The following is a 9,468-nucleotide window of genomic DNA, read 5'->3' on the forward strand; positions in this document are numbered from 1 at the left end:
ATGCCACAGAGGAGCGGTCATCATCACCAGTATCCTGAGAGTATGCCACAGAGGAGCGGTCATCATCACCAGTGTCCTGAGAGTATGCCACAAAGGAGCGGTCATCATCACCAGTGTCCTGAGAGTATGCCACAAAGGAGCGGTCATCATCACCAGTGTCCTGAGAGTATGCCACAGAGGCGCGGTCATCATCACCAGTGTCCTGAGAGTATGCCACAGAAGAGCGGTCATCATCACAGTGTCCTGAGAGTATGCCACAAAGGAGCGGTCATCCTCATCACCAGCTCCTGAGAGTATGCTGCAGAGGAGCGGTCATCACCAGTGTTATGAGAGTATGCCACAGTGGAGCAGTCCTCATCACCAGCTCCTGAGTATGCCACAAAGGAGCGGTCATCATCACCAGCTCCTGAGAGTATGCTACAGAGGGGCAGTCATCATCACCAGTGTCCTGAGAGTATGCCACAGAGCAGCGGTCATCATCACCAGTGTCCTGAGAGTATGCCACAGAGGAGCGGTCATCATCACCAGTGTCCTGAGAGTATGCCACAGAGGCGCGGTCATCATCACCAGTGTCCTGAGAGTATGCCACAGAAGAGCGGTCATCATCACCAGTGTCCTGAGAGTATGCCACAAAGGAGCGGTCATCCTCATCACCAGCTCCTGAGAGTATGCTGCAGAGGAGCGGTCATCACCAGTGTCCTGAGAGTATGCCACAGAGGAGCGGTCCTCATCACCAGTGTCCTGAGAGTATGCCACAGTGGAGCGGTCCTCATCACCAGCGTCCTGAGGTCCTGGGGAGACGAGGGGGCGGACTGCCAGCTGGGAAAGGAGTCAGACCTGAAGTCGCCAAGATTGGGGGTGTGGCGGGGTGGCTGGTAGCATTCTGCAGGGACGTCAACCGTTCGTCAACGGAGGCTAGATGCTCCAGCACCCAACCTTTCGTGCCTTCCTGACGAGTAAGCTCTTGGAGGCTGGTAAGTTGAGCGTTGGTGGTTACAGGATCAAATACCAGAGGGGGTCACCACAAGGAGGAAATACAGAGAGGTCACCGCAAGGCACAAATAGAGAGGAGTCACCACAAGGAGCAACTACAGAGGAGTCACTACAAGGAGCTAATACAGAGGGGTCATCACAAGGAGCAAATACAGAGGAGTCACCACAAGGAGCAAATACAGAGGAGTCACCACAAGGAGCAAATACAGGAGTCACCACACGGGGCAAATACAGAGGGGTCACCACAAGGAGCAAATACAGAGGAGTCACCACAAGGAGCAAATACAGAGGAGTCACCACAAGGAGCAAATACAGAGGAGTCACCACAAGGAGCAACTACAGAGGGGTCACCACAAGGAGCAAATACAGAGGAGTCACCACAAGGAGCAAATACAGAGGAGTCACCACAGGGAGCAACTACAGAGGAGTCACTACAAGGAGCTAATACAGAGGGGTCATCACAAGGTGGAAATACAGAGGAGTCACCACAAGGAGCAAATACAGAGAAGTCACCACAAGGAGCAAATACAGGAGTCACCACACGGGGCAAATACAGAGGGGTCACCACAAGGAGCAAATACAGAGGAGTCACCACAAGGAGCAAACACAGAGGAGTCACCACAAGGAGCAAATACAGAGGAGTTACCACAAGGAGGAAATACAGAGGAGTCACCACAAGGAGCAAATACAGAGGGGTCACCACAAGGAGCAAATACAGAGGGGTCACCACAAGGAGCAAATACAGAGCGGTCACCACAAGGGGCCAATACAGAGGAGTCACCACAAGGGGCCAATACAGAGGAGTCACCACAAGGAGCCAATACAGAGGAGTCACCACAAGGAGCAAATACAGAGGAGTCACCACAAGGAGCAAATACAGAGGAGTCACCACAAGGAGCAAATACAGAGGAGTCACCACAAGGTTCAAATACAGAGGAGTCACCACAAGGTTCAAATACAGAGGAGTCACCACAAGGAGCAAATGCAGAGGAGTCACCACAAGGAGGAAATGCAGAGGAGTCACCACAAGGGGCAAATACAGAGGGGTCACCACAAGGGGCAAATACAGAGGAGTCACCACAAGGAGCAAATACAGAGGAGTCACCACAAGGAGCAAATACAGAGGAGTCACCACAAGGGGCAAATACAGAGGGGTCACCACAAGGAGCAAATACAGAGGAGTCACCACAAGGAGCAAATACAGAGGGGTCACCACAAGGAGCAAATACAGAGGAGTCACCACAAGGAGCAAATACAGAGGAGTCACCACAAGAGCAAATACAGAGGAGTCACCACAAGGAGGAAATACAGAGGGGTCACCACAAGGAGCAAATACAGAGGAGTCACCACAAGGAGCAAATACAGAGGAGTCACGACAGGAGCAAATACAGAGGAGTCACCACAAGGGGCAAATACAGAGGAGTCACCAAAAGGAGCAAATACAGAGGAGTCACCACAAGGTTCAAATATAGAGGAGTCACCACAAGGAGCAAATACAGAGGAGTCACCACAGGAGCAAATACAGAGGAATCACCATAAGGGGCAAATACAGAGGGGTCACCACAAGGGGCAAATAGAGAGGGGTCACCACAAGGAGCAAATACAGAGGAGTCACCACAAGGAGCAAATACAGAGGAGTCACCACAAGGAGCAAATACAGAGGAGTCACCACAAGGAGCAAATACAGAGGGGTCACCACAAGGAGGAAATACAGAGGGGTCACCACAAGGTGCAAATACAGAGGGGTCACCACAAGGTACAAATACAGAAGGGTCACCACAAGGAGCAAATACAGAGGGGTCACCACAAGGGGCAAATACAGAGGGGTCACCACAAGGGGCAAATAGAGAGGGGTCACCACAAGGAGCAAATACAGAGGAGTCACCACAAGGAGCAAATACAGAGGAGTCACCACAAGGAGCAAATACAGAGGGGTCACCACAAGGAGGAAATACAGAGGGGTCACCACAAGGTGCAAATACAGAGGGGTCACCACAAGGTACAAATACAGAAGGGTCACCACAAGGAGCAAATACAGAGGGGTCACCACAAGGAGCAAATACAGAGGGGTCACCACAAGGAGCAAATACAGAGGAGTCACCACAAGGAGCAAATACAGAAGGGTCACCACAAGGAGCAAATACAGAGGGGTCACCACAAAGTGTAAATACAGAGGAGTCACCACAAGGAGCAAATACGGAGGAGTCACCACAAGGAGCAAATACAGAAGGGTCACCACAAGGAGCAAATACAGAAGGGTCACCACAAGAAGCAAATACAGAGGAGTCACCACAAGGGGCAAATACAGAGGAGTCACCACAAGGAGCAAATACAGAGGAGTCACCACAAGGTGCAAATACAGAGGAGTCACCACAAGGAACAAATACAGAGGGGTCACCACAAGGAGCAAATACAGAGGAGTCACCACAAGGAGCAAATACAGAGGAGTCACCACAAGGAGCAAATACAGAGGAGTCACCACAAGGATCAAATACAGAGGGGTCACCACAAGGAGCAAATACAGAGGAGTCACCTCAAGGAGCAAATACAGAGGAGTCACCACAAGGAGCAAATACAGAGGGGTCACCACAAGGAGCAAATACAGAGGAGTCACCACAAGGAGCAAATACAGAGGGGTCACCACAAGGAGCAAATACAGAGGAGTCACCACAAGGAGCAAATACAGAGGAGTCACCACAAGGAGCAAATACAGAGGGGTCACCACAAGGAGTAAATACAGAAGGGTCACCACAAGGAGCAAATACAGAAGAGTCACCACAAGGAGCAAATACAGAGGAGTCACCACAAGGAGCAAATACAGAAGGGTCACCACAAGGAGCAAATACAGAAGGGTCACCACAAGAAGCAAATACAGAGGAGTCACCACAAGGGGCAAATACAGAGGAGTCACCACAAGGAGCAAATACAGAGGAGTCACCACAAGGTGCAAATACAGAGGAGTCACCACAAGGAACAAATACAGAGGGGTCACCACAAGGAGCAAATACAGAGGAGTCACCACAAGGAGCAAATACAGAGGAGTCACCACAAGGAGCAAATACAGAGGAGTCACCACAAGGATCAAATACAGAGGGGTCACCACAAGGAGCAAATACAGAGGGGTCACCACAAGGAGCAAATACAGAGGAGTCACCACAAGGAGCAAATACAGAGGGGTCACCACAAGGAGCAAATACAGAGGAGTCACCACAAGGAGCAAATACAGAGGAGTCACCACAAGGAGCAAATACAGAGGGGTCACCACAAGGAGCAAATACAGAGGAGTCACCACAAGGAGCAAATACAGAGGAGTCACCACAAGGTGCAAATACAGAGGAGTCACCACAAGGAGCAAATACAGAGGAGTCACGACAGGAGCAAATACAGAGGAGTCACCACAAGGGGCAAATACAGAGGGGTCACCACAAGGGGCAAATACAGAGGGGTCACCACAAGGAGCAAATACAGAGGAGTCACCACAAGGAGCAAATACAGAGGGGTCACCACAAGGAGCAAATACAGAGGAATCACCACAAGGAGCAAATACAGAGGGGTCACCACAAGGAGGAAATACAGAGGGGTCACCACAAGGTGCAAATACAGAGGGGTCACCACAAGGTGGAAATACAGAGGGGTCACCACAAGGGGCAAATACAGAGGGGTCACCACAAGGAGGAAATACAGAGGGGTCACCACAAGGTGCAAATACAGAGGAGTCACCACAAGGTGGAAATACAGAGGGGTCACCACAAGGGGCAAATACAGAGGGGTCACCACAAGGAGGAAATACAGAGGGGTCACCACAAGGAGCAAATACAGAGGAGTCACCACAAGGTGCAAATACAGAGGAGTCACCACAAGGAGCAAATACAGAGGAGTCACGACAGGAGCAAATACAGAGGAGTCACCACAAGGGGCAAATACAGAGGGGTCACCACAAGGGGCAAATACAGAGGGGTCACCACAAGGAGCAAATACAGAGGAGTCACCACAAGGAGCAAATACAGAGGGGTCACCACAAGGAGCAAATACAGAGGAATCACCACAAGGAGCAAATACAGAGGGGTCACCACAAGGAGGAAATACAGAGGGGTCACCACAAGGTGGAAATACAGAGGGGTCACCACAAGGGGCAAATACAGAGGGGTCACCACAAGGAGGAAATACAGAGGGGTCACCACAAGGTGCAAATACAGAGGAGTCACCACAAGGTGGAAATACAGAGGGGTCACCACAAGGGGCAAATACAGAGGGGTCACCACAAGGAGGAAATACAGAGGGGTCACCACAAGGTGCAAATACAGAGGGGTCACCACAAGGTGGAAATACAGAGGGGTCACCACAAGGGGCAAATACAGAGGGGTCACCACAAGGTGGAAATACAGAGGGGTCACCACAAGGGGCAAATACAGAGGGGTCACCAAAAGGGGCAAATAGAGAGGGGTCACCACAAGGAGCAAATACAGAGGAGTCACCACAAGGAGCAAATACAGAGGGGTCACCACAAGGGGCAAATACAGAGGAGTCACCACAAGGAGTAAATACAGAGGAGTCGCCACAAGGAGCAAATACAAAGGAGTCACCGCAAGGAGCAAATACAGAGGGGTCACCACAAGGAGCAAATACAGAGGGGTCACCACAAGGAGCAATACAGAGGAGTCACCACAAGGAGCAAATACAGAGGAGTCACCACAGGAGCAAATACAGAGGAGTCACCACAAGGGGCAAATACAGAGGGGTCACCACAAGGAGCAAATACAGAGGAGTCACCACAAGGAGCAAATACAGAGGAGTCACCACAAGGAGCAAATACAGAGGAGTCACCACAAGGAGGAAATACAGAGGGGTCACCACAAGGAGGAAATACAGAGGAGTCACCACAAGGGGCAAATACAGAGGGGTCACCACAAGGAGGAAATACAGAGGAGTCACCACAAGGGGCAAATACAGAGGGGTCACCACAAGGTGGAAATACAGAGGGGTCACCACAAGGAGCAAATACAAAGGGGTCACCACAAGGTGGAAAAACAGAGGGGTCACCACAAGGGGCAAATACAGAGGGGTCACCACAAGGGGCAAATAGAGAGGGGTCACCACAAGGAGCAAATACAGAGGGGTCACCACAAGGAGCAAATACAGAGGAGTCACCACAAGGAGCAAATACAGAGGGGTCACCACAAGGAGTAAATACAGAGGGGTCACCACAAAGTGTAAATACAGAGGAGTCACCACAAGGAGTAAATACAGAGGGGTCACCACAAAGTGTAAATACAGAGGAGTCACCACAAGGGGCAAATACAGAGGAGTCACCACAAGGAGCAAATACAGAGGAGTCACCGCAAGGAGCAAATACAGAGGAGTCACCACAAGGAGCAAATACAGAGGAGTAACCGCAAGGAGCAAATACAGAGGAGTCACCACAAGGAGCAAATACAGAGGAGTCACCACAAGGAGCAAATACAGAGGAGTCACCACAAGGTGCAAATACAGAGGAGTCACCACAAGGAGCAAATACAGAGGAGTCACCACAAGGAGCAAATACAGAGGAGTCACCACAAGGAGCAAATACAGAGGAGTCACCACAAGGAGCAAATACAGAGGAGTCACCACAAGGAGCAAATACAGAGGAGTCACCACAAGGAGCAAATACAGAAGGGTCACCACAAGGAGCAAATACAGAGGAGTCACCACAAGGTGCAAATACAGAGGAGTCACCACAAGGAACAAATACAGAGGGGTCACCACAAGGAGCAAATACAGAGGAGTCACCACAAGGAGCAAATACAGAGGAGTCACCACAAGGAGCAAATATAGAGGAGTCACCACAAGGAGCAAATACAGAGGAGTCACCACAAGGAGCAAATACAGAGGAGTCACCACAAGGAGCAAATACAGAGGAGTCACCACAAGGAGCAAATACAGAGGAGTCACCACAAGGAGGAAATACAGAGGAGTCACCACAAGAAGCAAATACAGAGGGGTCACCACAAGGAGCAAATACAGAGGAGTGACCACAAGGAGCAAATACAGAGGAGTCACCACAAGGAGCAAATACAGAGGGGTCACCACAAGGAGCAAATACAGAGGAGTCACCACAAGGAGCAAATACAGAGGAGTCACCACAAGGAGCAAATACAGAGGAGTCACCACAAGGAGCAAATACAGAGGAGTCACCACAAGGAGGAAATACAGAGGAGTCACCACAAGAAGCAAATACAGAGGGGTCACCACAAGGAGCAAATACAGAGGAGTGACCACAAGTAGCAAATGCAGAGGAGTCACCACAAGGAACAAATACAGAGGAGTCACCGCAAGGAGCAAATACAGAGGAGTCACCGCAAGGAGCAAATACAGAGGAGTCACCACAAGGAGCAAATACAGAGGAGTCACCGCAAGGAGCAAATACAGAGGAGTCACCACAAGGAGCAAATACAGAGGAGTCACCACAAGGAGCAAATACAGAGGAGTCACCACAAGGTGCAAATACAGAGGAGTCACCACAAGGAGCAAATACAGAGGAGTCACCACAAGGAGCAAATACAGAGGAGTCACCACAAGGAGCAAATACAGAGGAGTCACCACAAGGAGCAAATACAGATGGGTCACCACAAGGGGCAAATACAGAGGAGTCACCACAAGGAGCAAATACAGAGGAGTCACCACAAGGAGCAAATACAGAGGACTCACCGCAAGGTGTAAATACAGAGGAGTCACCGCAAGGAGCAAATACAGAGGAGTCACCGCAAGGAGCAAATACAGAGGAGTCACCACAAGGAGTAAATACAGAGAAGTCACCACAAGGTGCAAATACAGAGGAGTCACCACAAGGAGCAAATACAGAGGAGTCACCACAAGGGAGCAAATACAGAGGAGTCACCACAAGGAGCAAATACAGAGGAGTCACCACAAGGAGCAAATACAGAGGAGTCACCACAAGGAGCAAATACAGAGGAGTCACCAGTCACCACAAGGTGCAAATACAGAGGAGTCACCACAAGGAGCAAATACAGAGGAGTCACCACAAGATGCAAATACAGAGGAGTCACCACAAGGAGCAAATACAGAGGAGTCACCACAAGGAGCAAATACAGAGGGGTCACCACAAGAGGGCAAATACAGAGGAGTCACCACAAGAGGCAAATACAGAGGAGTCACCACAAGGTGGAAATACAGAGGAGTCACCACAAGGAGCAAATACAGAGGAGTCACCACAAGGAGCAAATACAGAGGGGGTCACCACAAGGGGCAAATACAGAGGAGTCACCACAAGGTGCAAATACAGAGGAGTCACCACAAGGAGCAAATACAGAGGAATCACCACAAGGAGCAAATACAGAGGAGTCACCACAAGGAGCAAATACAGAGGAGTCACCACAAGGAGCAAATACAGAGGAGTCACCACAAGGAACAAATACAGAGGGGTCACCACAAGAAGCAAATACAGAGGGTCACCACAAGAAGCAAATACAGAGGAGTCACCACAAGAGGCAAATACAGAGGGGTCACCACAAGGAGCAAATACCAGAGGAGTCACCACAAGGAGCAAATACAGAGGAGTCACCACAAGGAGCAAATACAGAGGAGTCACCACAAGGAGCAAATACAGATGGGTCACCACAAGGGGCAAATACAGAGGAGTCACCACAAGGAGCAAAATACAGAGGAGTCACCACAAGGAGCAAATACAGAGGACTCACCGCAAGGTGTAAATACAGAGGAGTCACCGCAAGGAGCAAATACAGAGGAGTCACACCGCAAGGAGCAAATACAGAGGAGTCACCACAAGGAGTAAATACAGAGAAGTCACCACAAGGTGCAAATACAGAGGAGTCACCACAAGGAGCAAATACAGAGGAGTCACCACAAGGAGCAAATACAGAGGAGTCACCACAAGGAGCAAATACAGAGGAGTCACCACAAGGAGGCAAATACAGAGGAGTCACCACAAGGAGCAAATACAGAGGAGTCACCACAAGGTGCAAATACAGAGGAGTCACCACAAGGAGCAAATACAGAGGAGTCACCACAAGATGCAAATACAGAGGAGTCACCACAAGGAGCAAATACAGAGGAGTCACCACAAGGAGCAAATACAGAGGGGTCACCACAAGAGGCAAATACAGAGGAGTCACCACAAGAGGCAAATACAGAGGAGTCACCACAAGGTGGAAATACAGAGGAGTCACCACAAGGAGCAAATACAGAGGAGTCACCACAAGGAGCAAATACAGAGGGGGTCACCACAAGGGGCAAAATACAGAGGAGTCACCACAAGGAGCAAATACAGAGGAATCACCACAAGGAGCAAATACAGAGGAGTCACCACAAGGAGCAAATACAGAGGAGTCACCACAAGGAGCAAATACAGAGGAGTCACCACAAGGAACAAATACAGAGGGTCACCACAAGAAGCAAATACAGAGGGGTCCACCCACAAGAAGCAAATACAGAGGAGTCACCACAAGAGGCAAATAC

The sequence above is a fragment of the Anomaloglossus baeobatrachus genome, unplaced genomic scaffold (genome assembly GCF_048569485.1).
Source record: "Anomaloglossus baeobatrachus isolate aAnoBae1 unplaced genomic scaffold, aAnoBae1.hap1 Scaffold_837, whole genome shotgun sequence".
Classification (NCBI taxonomy): domain Eukaryota; kingdom Metazoa; phylum Chordata; class Amphibia; order Anura; family Aromobatidae; genus Anomaloglossus; species Anomaloglossus baeobatrachus.